The sequence below is a fragment of the Grampus griseus genome, assembly GCF_964374135.1.
Source record: "Grampus griseus genome assembly, chromosome: 19".
NCBI lineage: Eukaryota > Metazoa > Chordata > Mammalia > Artiodactyla > Delphinidae > Grampus > Grampus griseus.
The window spans coordinates 48,050,608-48,064,495 of NC_139013.1; positions in this window are offsets into that span (position 1 = coordinate 48,050,608).

Genomic DNA, 13,888 nt, shown 5'->3' on the forward strand with positions numbered 1-13,888 from the left:
CCCTCTGGCACCTAAAATTCACAACACTTCCACAGGCAAAATACTCTCATCCCCTCCCAAGGTCTCCCAAATTCCCATTAAAGTATAAGCTAAAAAATCCGGAATCTTATCATCTAGATCAGGTCCAGGTATGGGTGAAACACCTCTGGTGTATTTCCTTTTGCAAATTACTAGAATGATCCCATTTCATGGAAGGGAACAGATATCTCAAGTACTTATGTAGCCATACATTAGGCCCTAGGAAGGCCCTGGCTAGATCTTGTGGAAGGTCACACAAAGATCTGAGGCCAGTTATGAAGCTCCCAGGTCCTAGACTGGGCTAATTATATGCAACATTAATGGCTTCATCTTCAGCCTAAGAATGTCCAAGACCTCTCAGGCCCTCAGTGGAAGGAGATGCACAGGTCAATAATCAATGCTCGTGCCTCCCACCCCAATCTATGGGGCTGGCCATGCCCAAGCCATTACTAAGGCCAGTCCATGCCTCATTATGGGATGGGGAGAAAAGCAGGCTTTCTCTTATCTGAGTCTTCGAGGCCTCAACCAGCTCATCTGGTCTGCACTACAGCTTGCTGACGTCCTAAAAGGTCTCAGGTCTCCTTGACCCCTGGAGACCCTATGTGCAGCAATCATAGGAGAGCACAAGTCAAGCAAGGAAATGTGCGGATTGAATCAAGGACTTGGTGAGAGGGCAATTAGGGGTCAGAAAGCAGTCACCATGCTTCATAAATTCTGGATACACACTGGTCTGTAACCAGACCATCAGCTCCTTCCCAGTCCTGGCAAGGCCCAGGGCCAAGCGGGTGTTTGGCTAGAGGACGCAGGCAGGTCAGGCTCTGGTGGCCCTGTTCTCCTCCAGGGCTCTCCTCTTGGACTGTGACCCCAGGTCATAACCATTCTCCAAGATCTTCTCCGTACACAGCAGGAGATCACTCACTTCAAAATTAAATCCATTCGATCAGGCACGCTCTGGACCTCTCAAAGTCCCCAGGGTACAGTGGAGGAGACAGGGTTTGGCAGGATGGGCCTTGACTAGCTCATCTTGTCTGCCATGATGACGCCTGAACTCCCAATGTGAGTGCCTCCTGCCTCGAGCCGTGTAGCCCCCCAAAGACCCTCTGAGAACAGGAGAGCAGGAAGAGGGATATAGGTCCACTGCGATTCAGAGGAAAACCAGATTGTAGATAGGAGGAAGTCACAGGCAGCACAGGAACCTCTCCCCATGCACCATGCCCTTTTCCACAGACCTGTCCATTACCCCATGAGCCATAGCCCTGTCCCTGCCTTGGACTGGGAGCCAGGCTTACAGGCTCATCAGAGGAAAAGGGTCAAGCTGCCAATGGCATCCATGAGGCACGACCCTACTCTTCGAACTACACCCACATCTCAAGACCATCTCCTGTGCGTGTCTAAGACCTTGTGGGATTTACCAGTCAAATGTAACACTCAACCCTCCAAACAGGCCAGATGTTCTCCCTGTCTCCCTATCCCAGACGACTCAAGGCTTCCATGATCTTTAAGAGAGGTTCACATGATGAAAGTTTTCTTACCCACAAAACACTCTGGATCAAGCACCCTCTCTAGCTTGAGGTTTTATACTCTCAGTGGGGTAAAGATGCAGACTATACTTGAGACTGAGGAAAAAACAGCGCCAGGAGTGTGACTTGCAGGTGAGGAAGAATTCAAATAGCAAAGTACAAGAATGAAGAGGCAGAGAGGAGAGGACAATTTGGGTATACTTATTTATTCTATTATACTGATGTGTGAACATAAGTGTACAACTTCGTGAATTGTTACAAAACAAAACAAGTGCCCACATGCAGATAAGAATTCATGTGCTTAGTGAGCTTTGGGGGCTTGGAGGAGGGGTGATGGGATTAGCAGAATGGTGTGTTTGGAATGACTGGTGAGCCTGGCAGTCTTCAGGTGTTTGGGAACATTGACAGGCTTGGGGAGATTTACGAGCTCAGAGATTAAGACAACTAACCAACTGGGTGAGGTGCAGTGAAATGCGGGAGGCTCTTATTTATATAGTTTCATTGACGGTGGGCAAGCAGAGAGGGCCTCAGGAGCCGGTCACCAACAAGTGGACTGAACTCAATGTTTTCATGCAAATGGGGCTTCTTCATGGGACAGGAGTTCAGGAAAGCAGCAACCCACATTTGTTTTGAAATCTACCTACAAAGTACAGCAAAGTCGGTCCCCGTCTGCTCTCCATTACTGCAGTCTACCCCAACTAGAGAAAAGAAGTGAATCAAATATTTGAGAAGAGGAAACAGAGTCTTGGTGAAGCCACGGAGCAGATAGATGGAGACAGGCTGAGAGTGAGCGGGAAGAGAACGGGGAGGAAAAACAGAGACCAGATCACACAGAGAACAGCAACGGGATCAGAAAGTAGGAAGAGAGGGATCAGGGAACGTGGTAAAGGAGCTGGGAACAGGGACAGGCACTGGGGAGGAGGAAGGAGAGCAGGGTCAGTGAGTGAACGCAGGGAAGGAGAAGAAAAAGCAGAGAACAAGGAACACGGAGAAGCAGTAGGGAACGTGGAGGGAAAACAAGCCATAGTCCTGGAGAGCTGCAGGGTCAGCTGCTTGTGGTGCCGTTTCATCCCACGTGTTGTGTACCAGGAAACCTGGTTTTGCTCAAAATGCAGCACCATCCAGGAATCCATAGGGCAAATACTGTGACTCAGATAACCTGTTATACAGAGAACTTTGAGGGAACACACGGTACAACATTAGAGCCAGAACAATGTGTCCAGATAGCTCCATAAAAGGACACATTGTGGTTCACAAGAGTCAGTTCCAGAAGCTCAGAGGACGCTGAGGCAGGGGAGGAATCCTCTAGGACTCCTTGTTCTGCAGCACAGTGTCCTGGAGTCAACTCAGGGCAGAAGACCTTACGTGAGAGGTTCTGTGTGGCCAGGCCCATGTCTGAGACCCAGCTACAGGGAATCGTGCAGGGCAAGGAGACTGGCGTGGGTCACGAAGCCCACACGAGGAAATCTTTGCTTGGGACTCCAGCCTCATGGCTGTCCTCAAGCAGAATCAATGACGTGGCTAATTAGAAGACAGCAAATGTCCTCACAAAGCTTTTGGTCATCTACGGGGAGAAAAGGAATGAAATGGGACAGAAGAGTTTCTGTGGGATGAAGGGCCAGTCTTGTTCTTTCAACAGGACCTGGTGGAGGCCTGAGACCCACCTGGCTCCCTCAGCTACAGCAGACTGGGGTGGGGGGCGGGGTGGGGGGGTGAAGGGTTCTGGGGCTACAAGTAGGAGGAAACATTGAAGGATACACCTGCCTGACGATGAACTCATGAAGTGTGTATTATCAGTAACCTTGCTGACATCATCACCAACACTATGTCAATATAACGGGGATGACGCACAGACACTAGAGGCTTGTGACAAGTTTCCACAAAGCACATCAAAGAGAATGGAGCCAGACCCCTAGGGTGAAATCCAGGATGTTTTCTTCCTGACGTTTATCCCTCGGCTTTAGGTCAGTTGCCCCGGCCTTACCTCAGGTTCCCGGCTTCATAGCTGGTGCCACAGCTTTATTTCACGTTCCCTCTTTATGTCTGGTCCTTGGGCTGAACGTCATGTGCCCAGCTTTTGTAACATAACTGGCACTAAATACAAGGGTCCGCATACTTTACCTCAGTTTCCTGGCATTTACGTCACCTGACCCTGCTTTATGACACTTTACCCTGCTCTACTTCAGTTGACAATGCTTTACGGCACTACCAGGCTTTGTTTACATTAATTTCCCAGGCTTTACGTCACCTTACCCTGTTTTACATCACTTGACAATGCTTTACGACACTTCCAGGCTTTACATCAGCTGACTTTGCTTTACCTCACCTGACCCTGTTTTATGGCATTCCTCCTGCCTGGCATGACCTCAGGTTTTCAGGGTTTTCGTCAGGTGATCTGGCTTTACCCGTCTTATCCCGGTTTAACTTTCCTAACCCTGCTTTTCTTCAAGAGCTTAGCTTTATGTCAAGAGCCTGGCTTTCTGTAACGTGCCCGGCCTTACATCAGGCCCTGTAACAGGGAAGAACTAATCTGGTTTCGTATTACATCTTTCTTTTATTTTAACTTTTGTTTTCTATTTTTACTACAAGATAATCACTAAAGGAATGTTGCCTATAGCTTAAAATATACATAATGGCCTGTATTCTCTGAGAGCCCTGCCGCACCCCCAGCCCCATGCCTGAATGTTAAACTAAAATACCTTTGTTCAGCTCACAGGAAACATCTTGACCCAGCCCACCTGTAAATGGCTGCAGGCAACAAGAAATTAACACATCCCCTCCGGGAGTCTGGATTAAGCCAGGAGATGTTTGCAACAACTCATGGCCTTTTATTCTACCTCCTCACCTCCCCCTTTACGTGTTCTCTAAAAGAAACTAGCATCCAGACCCTAGTAAGATGCTTCTCTAGGACACTGGTCCGCCATTTGCTTCGACTCCCAGCATTCCAAACAAAGTGGTCATTCCATGCCCCAACACCTTCGCTCCCGATTTATTGGCCTGTCTTGCAGCAAGGAGAATGAGCTTGGACTCGATAACAAGCCTAGAACTAAGAAAGAGATGATATTATATTGTAATAGTGTATGGCCACAATATGTGTTAGGATCAGAAGAGCGATGGCCCCTGAATAACTCACTCAATTATTATACGATCTTGCAGTTAGAATTGTTTTGTGAAAGAGCAGGGGAAAATGACAAGATCCTACACACTGAAGCATTTATACTATTACATCAGGAGGAAAAGGAGTCAGAGGGCTAACGCCTTACGGTGCATCGGTCTGAAAGGAAACCCAAGGGAAAATCTGTTCTACAAGAGGGAGAGAGAGGAAATGACAGCGGGGACATGTTATGTCAAAACTTACCCCGGGGGTTTCCCTGGTGGCGCAGTGGTTGAGAGTCCGCCTGCCGATGCAGGGGACACGGGTTCGTGCCCCGGTCCGGGAAGATCCCACATGCCGCGGAGCGGCTGGGCCCGTGAGCCATGGCCACTGATCCTGCGCGTCCGGAGCCTGTGCTCCGCAACGGGAGAGGCCGCAGCAGTGAGAGGCCCGCGTACCGCAAAAAACAAACAAAAAAGGAAAAAAAACCGGAACTGTAGCCTATCCGCTTCCCCCACCGGCAGAGCCGACTGTACCAGCAGCTGTGCCGACCGTCCCCATGCCGCCAATATATTCACCCCTTTTACCGCCTCCTGTTTCCCCTACTAATGGGGATCAAGTAGACGTTTCTAGGTTAACCGCTGGGGCACGGAGACCTGGTTTGGTATCACCACTTAAAACCCAACAGCGCACTCAGTTTGGACCTGGAGCCACTTCCGGAGCTGGGAAATTTCCCTTGTGCTGATATCCCATAGAAGGCTTTCATGCAAATGGCCAACCAGATAGGTTTCTATGGATGCACAATCCATTCTCAACTTCATATTTGTGTAAGGCCAGCAGGTCCGGGGAAGGGCCCAGGGAGCCAGACGGAACCCCCGCCAAAGTGGCTGATGCAACCACTCCTGACATTGCCACACCACTCGGCCCCCGTCTTCCCGCTCCCCGAGGGGCGGAACCAATGGCTCTGAGGCTGATGCAACCGACACCTGACATTGCCACAACACCCGAGAGATTACCAAAAAAGGGCTGCTTCACACAGCAAGCACCTCCCCTGCGTCCGCCCCTGTAAATTTTGTTCATGCCCGCACCCGAGCGCGACTTCTCTGGCCCCTTTCTCTCGGACCAGTGAACCTCGCCCGGGAGCGTTCCCAAATAAAGCTTGTTTAAGCTCTCCTCCGTCTTTGGTGCCGTGCCTTACAATTTGCTTAACTGGAAAGACCATAACCCTGCTTACCGAGAGGACCCCCTCTGCATGACTGAACTTTTTATATCTGTCTTTGCCACTCAACATGCCACTCGGGCGGACATTCACACTCTTAAGAATAGGATGCTTACTGGGGATGAAAGGAGGATGGTTGTTGACAAGGCTAGAGAGGAAGCACACCAGCTCTATCTAGCGGATCCAGGTGAAACTCCAGAAGCAAATCTGGCATTCCTATTGCTGAGCCTAATTGGGACCTAAAAATGGACGCATGCCACACCTAGAGCATTATATCAATAGAAAGTGTAGCGGGTCTTCAAAAGGGGGTACCTAGGCAAAAGAGCTTAAACAAAATTCAGGAGATAGAACAAAAACCCAGTGAGAATCCATCAGCGTTTATAGAATTTATCAAGCTCATAGATGCTACAGGGATGCAGATCCTGAGGCCCGAGAATAAAAGGATGGCAAATATGACCTTCATCGGGCAAAGCTCCCCAGATGTAAGAAGAAAACTACAAAAGTTAGATGGTGCATTTGGAATGGACCCTTCTCAATTGGTAGGTGTTGCTTTTAACGTGTTCAACAACAGGGGATGACGACAGAAGAAAGAAGATGCAAAACAGAACACCACTTTTCTGGCAGCAGCATTGGATTCCCAGAAGGTGAGTAACCCAAAGAGAGGTAAGCCACCACTGGGGAAAGAACGATGGGCTTACTGTTAAGGAGGAAGGGCACTGGAAAAAAGATTGCCCTAGGCTGAAACATAGGAACAAAAACGATAAAAGGAAGCAGGGAGGCTCTCTTGCATGGTAGAAAGAGAGGAAAGCTCATGGTAAGTGAAGAGGCCCGGGGGCTCCCTTGGACTTGAGGCATCAAATTCCAATCTCCCCACAGGAGTCCCGGGCAACTTTGACAGTGCGGAAAAAGTTGATTGACTTTCTAATAGACATGGGTGCAACATATTCTGTGGTAAACACCAAGGTGGCACAGAAAACATCTCAATCCATCCTGGTCATGCGAGTCTCTGGAGAAGTACAAAATCGTTCATTCTTACAACCTCTAGAATGTCAACTAGGGGACCTCACCCTGAAACACATTTTCTTATATATGCCAGAGTGTCCAATCCCTCCTTTGGGACAGGACCTCCTTTGTAAATTAAAAGCTCAAGTAACATTTTTGACAGAATAGCTTGACATCAGGGACCCACCAGAGCACGCTTTGAGCCTACAGATGGGGCTCATGGAAACCCCAGAAAAGGAGACGGAGCTCTTTTCCCCCCTGAAGTCTATGAAAAGGTAAGGCCAGAAGTGTAGGCTGACAGCACCCCAGGGAAAGCCAAAAATGCATGGCCAATATGAATCCCATTAAAAAGGAATGCTGGGACACCTAATCTAAAGCAATATCCTCTGAGTCAAGAGGCCCAAAAGGGAATTCAGCCAATTCTCGAAAAGTTTTTGAAAACAGGACTGATTAAACCTTACAAGTCCCTGAACAACCCCCCTATTCTCCCGGTCAAAGCCAAACTCGGCAGAGTATTGCTTTGTCCAAGACTTGAGGCCTATTAATGAAATAGTCAAAGATTTGCACCCTGTGGTACCTAATCCGTACACTGCTCACAACGATTGCTGGAGAATACAGCTGGTTCTCGGTTTGGGACTTGAAACATGCTTTTTTCTGCATTCCTCTTGCAGAAGAATCACAGCAGCTATTTGCTTTTACGTGGCAGGACCCAGAAACACAGGTAGTCCAACAGTATTGTTGGATTGTCCTGCCTCAAGGATTTAAGAATTCCCCTACGGTAAGCTGCTCTTTGCAGGAAACCGCCCTCAGCAGGAAGCCCCTTTCCTTGTCACTTTAGCAAGGCTATATTGTAACTAACTTTTAAACCAAGCAGCCCCATGCTCTACTCATATCTGACCCAAGCACACCTTTCAAATCTTTTAATCAAACAATACCTTACCTAACTTTTCGGTTCTTTCCATAGATCAAAGCAGTAAAAATGAAGAATAAGTAATTAACAGATGACCAGATCTCTTCCCTAGCTTCCCTTTCAGTAAACTCTGGAACAAACTGTGTGAGCAAACTCTGTGAACAAGATAATGTCTAGAGGAAGATCAGAAGTCGACAAGCCTGCACACAGTGGGCGGTGGCGCTAACTCTGACCCCCATCTCAATGATTAACTGAGATTCCTTCTCTGTTTCCCTTTCAAAACTTTGATTTCTGAGCAAAATCTTTGGAGGTGGTTTTGGGCTGAGGCCACCATCTTCCCAGATTGCTGGTGTTCTGATTAAAGGCACCTTTTCTTTCTACCGACATTTGTGAGTATTGATTTTGTAAGCGGCAAGCTGCAGGACCTGATTCATTCAGTAACACTACTTCGTTTGGGGAAATGTTGGCTAGGGACCTCAGAAACTTAATATTGGATGAAGGAGTCTAACTCCAATATATGGACAATTTGCTCATAGCAAGTCCTACATATGATAAATGTCTATAAGATACCATCAGAACCCTGAACGATTTGGCCAGTTGTGGATATAAGGTCTCCCAGAAAGAGGCCCAGATATGTAAGCAAGTCACCTATCTGGGCTCTTTCCTCTCCCAAGGACAGCGGGATCTTTTGCCTGATAGAAAACAGGCAATTGCAGGCTTGGGAATACCCAAGACCCACAGGCAACTGAGAGGGTTCCTGGGAATGGCAGGGTTCTGTCAGATTTGGATCTCATAGGAAAACCCCTCTATGAGGCTTTAAAGGGACATGATCTTGAGACCCTTACTTGGACTAAAGAGTGCCAAACAGCCTTTGAAACAATAAAAACAAACTTAGTCTCAGCCCCGACTTTGGGATTACCAGACTGAAAGAAACCTTTCAAATTGTATGTCCATGAAAGACAAGGCATAAGTCTTGGGGTGTTAATTCAAGCTCTGGGGAATATCCCCTCACCCACTGCCTACTTCTCAAAACAACTAGAAGAGACTGTTAAGGGACGGCCACCTTGCCTTCGAGTTGTAGCCACTACATGTGACAGACTTCAGGAAGCTGAGAAGTTTACTCTGGGGCAACCCACCACTGTGGATGTCCCTCGCTACGTCCTTTCTTTACTGGAACAAAAAGGGGGCTATTGGCTGAGTTCTGGGAGAATGGGAAAGTACCAAGCCATTCTCTTAGACAATTCCAACGTAAGACTTCAGGTCACTTCAGCCCTAAATCCAGCCACATTGCTCCCAATTGATGCTGCACAATTCCCAGAGCACAACTGCCTACACTTCATTGAGCTAGTGTACTCTAGCAGACCAGACTTAACGGACCAACCCTCAGCTGAGCCAGATATGGAACTGTTCACCGATGGAAGCAGCTGCATGGACCAAGGTAGCCAACACACTGGGTATGTGGTGGTAAACCTTAAAAAGATTGTTGAAGCAAAAGCCCTGCCCTGCAGGGAGCTCAGCTCAGAAGGCGGAAATCATTGCACTGACAAGAGCCCTACTCCCACTGAAGGCAAGGGAGTAAATATATACACAGACTCTTTGCTATGTGTTCTCCGTGGTGCATGCTCACGGGGCAATCTGGAAGGAAAAGGGGTTCCTCACTTCGAACAATAAAGACATAAAACGTTCTTCTGAAATCCTGTCACTATTGATAGAGACAGAGTAAAGGGACAAAGTAGGTAATTAAATAGTTAATCCCACTAGGGTATTGTAGGTAAAGAAAAAGGGGTGGGAGACCCCTGTAAGTTAATGATCACTCAAGAAAGCAGGTTTGCTTAACCGCAAAACCAAGCAGGCTTGCTTAGCAATAAAACCATGGAACAGAAGCATGAGAAATGCCCCAAAACAATAAAACAATGGTGTCATGAGAGCCATATCCTGCCCAGTGAGCTCAGTAAGTTAATGACCCCTAGGACATGCTCTCTGCACACATAAAAAACAATAATTTATGGAAAGGTGACATTTCAAAGTGAAAGACCCTCATTGTACCGAGAGCTGAAATCATTTTTCCATAGTGCCATGACACTCCTGGCTTGACCATGTAGGGACAAGAAAACTCCCCTGCCCAACCTGGAGGATGACCTGATGATGGAACTGTGACATCTACTCAAGAATGAGGAAGAAGGTGGTCTTCTCCCCCTCCCCACTTTTCCTCTGATTATAAAACTGTAGCCCACTGAGTTCTCAGGGTGCAGCACCCTCTCACCCACCCACTTGTAAGCCTCACAAGTGTCCTATTCCAATAAATCACTTCTTATCTATCACTTTGCCTCTCGCTTAATTCTTTCTGTGCTGAGACATAAAGAACCGGAGCTCCCTGGAGCCCCCCGAAATGCCACCTAGTGGTTTCACTGTTAGAAGCAGTCCATAAGCCCTCCCAATTGGCCATAATGCACTGCCCAGGCCACCAAAAGGGTGAAACTCATATAATAGAGGGCAACTGGTTAGCTGACCAAAGCTGCAAAGAAGGGAGCAAAGAAGGCAACCATCAAGCCATGATAGGATCACTTCTCCCACAGACTGACTTGTCAAAACACCAGGCAGTGTATTCAGAAAAGGACAAGGAGAGGGCCGAAGAGTGGGGTTTCACTCTTGACCACACATCACCTGGCTGGAAATGTAGTGCACAAGGAATTGTTTTGATTCCTGAGATACTCCTGGACTCTGTGCTGTAGCACATTCATGATCGTACCCATCACGGGAGAGATGCCACCTTACGATGGATTCAAAAGTATATAATGGGGCCTAACCTACAAAAAACCATCCAGTGAGTCACTCAGAATTGCATGATTTGGGCTAAAAATAATTCAAAGGCTTCTGTTAGGCCTCCCCAGATGGGGACCCAACACAGAGGAACCTGCCCCACTGAGGACTGGCAAATAAAGTTGACTCAAATGCCTTGAGCTGTAGGAAATTTCAGATATCTGCTAGAGTTTGTGGACACCTTTTCAGGATGGGCGGAAGCATAACCCACCAGGACAGGAAAATTCTCTGAAGTGGTTCCAGCCCTCCTTAAGGAAATTATCCCCGGGTTTGGACTGCCTAACACCCTTCAAAGTGATAACAGGCTTGCTTTTGCCTCTAGCATAATCCAACAAATGACGTCTAAAGCACTACAAATTAATGGGCAGTTACATTCATCCTGGGACCACAATCAACAGGGGAAAAAATGAGAAAATGAATCATATATTAAAAAGAAGCACTGCTAAAATAGGTCAAGAGAATAATTTAACTGGGGATAAGGCTCTGCCAGCTGCCCTGCTATGGATCAGAGTGGCTCCCAGAAGCAGGCTTAAATTAAGCCCCTGTGAAATATTTTATGGTAGGTCCAGGTGTCTACCTGGACCAGGGAATCTGTAAACGCTCTGAAAGATCTAGCTGTTGCTAATTAGTTAAAATTTGGGGCACTATACTGACCTCTCTTCAAGAGTTTGCCTCCAACAGGTCTGCCTATCCAACTGAAGTAGCCTTACATCCTTTCCGACCCAGAGACTGAGTCTTCCTTAAAACCTGGAGAGAACAAGGGCCTGAAGTTCAGCTGACTGCAAGGCGGACAGGACCACATGTGGTATTACTTACCGTGCACTCATCTGTCAAGCTAGCTGAAGAAAAGCCATGGATTTATCACACTCAGATTAAAGCAGCACCACCGTCATCAGAAAATGGCCCAACTCCCGAAAGGCCTAGAGAACAATGGGTTTGTGAACCCTTAGAAGACTTAAGTTTGCTCTTCAAAAATGATAAGTATTGAGATTGCAATTTCATTATAACTGGAGAAGGGTGGGTCAACCTACTTGTTTAATCTTGTTCAACTGAACAACACAGCAATCTAGTGTAATTATGACACAGTCAGAAAGTTAAAATTAATAGATATGTATAGAAACTTGAACCAAAACCCCCAAGTCCAATTACAAATTAGACAACAGAAGGACTGAGGGATATCATCGGGTTCAAATAATTGAGAATTGTCCTATCTACCAAAGATTCTAAGGACTATTCTTAGACTAGAATAGAATATTCTTATCAGCCCAAGGCTGATCAATTCCATTCTACAATCACCCACATTACCCCTATCTAGCAGGAAGTAGCCAGAGGGGTCATTGCCCCTTTTCCCATAAGATTGTGGAATGGACATTGACAGTGGGGAATTGTAATAGGGAATAACAAATCTGACTCCATATTAGATCTGTTTCTTTTACTTTAACCTTTGATTTCCGTTGCTTTTGTTACAAGTTAATCACTAAAAGGATGTTGCCTATAGCATGAAGCATACATACTTAATGGCCCGTCTCAGGTAACCCTGCCCCCTCTGCCTGAAAGTTAAACTAAAATACCTTCGTTCAGCTCACGGGGAAACATCCTGACCCAAGCTACCTGTGAATGACTGCAGGAAAGAAGAAATTAACATATCCCCTCCTTGAGTCTGGTGAAATCAGAAGATATTTGCAAAACGTATGGGCTTTTTACTTTACCTCCTCACTTGCCTCCTCTCTGTTCTATAAAAGAAACTAGCATCCAGGGCTTCCCTGGTGGTGCAGTGGTTAAGAATCCGTCTGCCAATGCAGGGGACACGGGTTCAAGCCCTGGTCTGGGAAGATCCCACATGCCGCGGAGCAACTAAGCCCATGCGCCACAACTACTGAGCCTGCGCTCTAGAGCCCGTGAGCCTCAACTACTGAAGCCCGCCCGCCTAGAGCCCATGCTCCGCAACAAGAGAAGCCACTGCAATGAGAAGCCCAAGCACCGCAAGGAAGAGTAGCCCCCGCTCGCCACAACTAGAGAAAGCCCGTGCGCAGCAGCAAAGACCCAACTCAGCCAAAAATAAATTAATTAAAAAAAAAAGAAACTTGCATCCAGACCCCCTGCAAGACGGTTCTCTAGGACCCTAGTCTGCCATCTTCTCAGACTCCCAGCTTTCCAAATAAAGTTGTTATTCCTTGCCCCAACACCTCCTGTCTTGATTTATTGTCCTGTCATGCGGCGAGCAGAACGAGCTTGGACTCGGTAACAATGAGAGTCAACTTCTCCTAAGATTGCTCAACGTAAATGGGAATCCTGTGGGCAGTGGAGGTCGGGGTTCCAAGTAGGCTGGTCCTCAGGGACTTTGCCTCATTGAGCTCCATTCGGTTGACCAAAGGGGAAAGAGTGGGAAGCCAGAGATCAACTGAGAGCAAAGTGAGAGCGACACAGAGGAAGAGAGAGAAAGGGAGATATTGGAGGAGAGAAAACTGAAGAACGACTAAGACGAAGACCTGGAGAAAAAGACGTAAAAAGAGCTAAAGGGATAAGGAAGGAGGGCACACAGACACACGGAGACATAAACATCGGAAGAGAGACAGAGATGCAGACGCAAAGAGACATCCAGACACAGAGAGAGAAAGAGGCTCAGAGACAAGGAGTCGCGGGCAGAGACATTCAGAGCAAAGAAGGAGAATCCAGAGCAGGACTGTCTACATCTGCGCTCACCCTCACACTAAATTTGTCGGCTAGGACCGCCTGATGCAGCCCAGGAAAAGAATATCGGATCATCCGGACCGCGCACTCCTCTAAGCTAGCTTAGACACCCTCCAGGGGACGGATCCCAGCGGCGGGCATCTTGCCCTACCCTCGTCCAGCCAGTGGTGGCGCTCAGAGGCCGAAGGGGCATTTTCCTCAACCAACGAGGTCTCAGAAGGCTCCCAAAGCCTCGCCCACAAGCACCCTAGTTAGGCCTGGGCTCCTAATCTGCATGGCTCCGCCCACAGAGCCCTATCTTCGGAAGCGAGGTCAGCTCGGCCTTTTGCCGGTCTGGGCAGGCCCTGGTCAGCCTACACATTGCCTTTACAAACTCACCCCTCTGCGCCATGAGCATGTCCACGGCTCGCGCTTGCCTTTTTCCAGAGGCCGCTAAGCCCTTCGCCTGCCTGAATACCCAGACACCCACGAATACTTCCTACATCTGAGAGGCCCGCCTCTCGCCTTAGAATCTGAGTCCCATAGGCTGGCCAGCCTGCGCACGGCACTCCGATTGGAAGCGGTGACTGTCCGTCAATCATTTTCTCTCTGTCAGACTCCACTCCACCCTCACG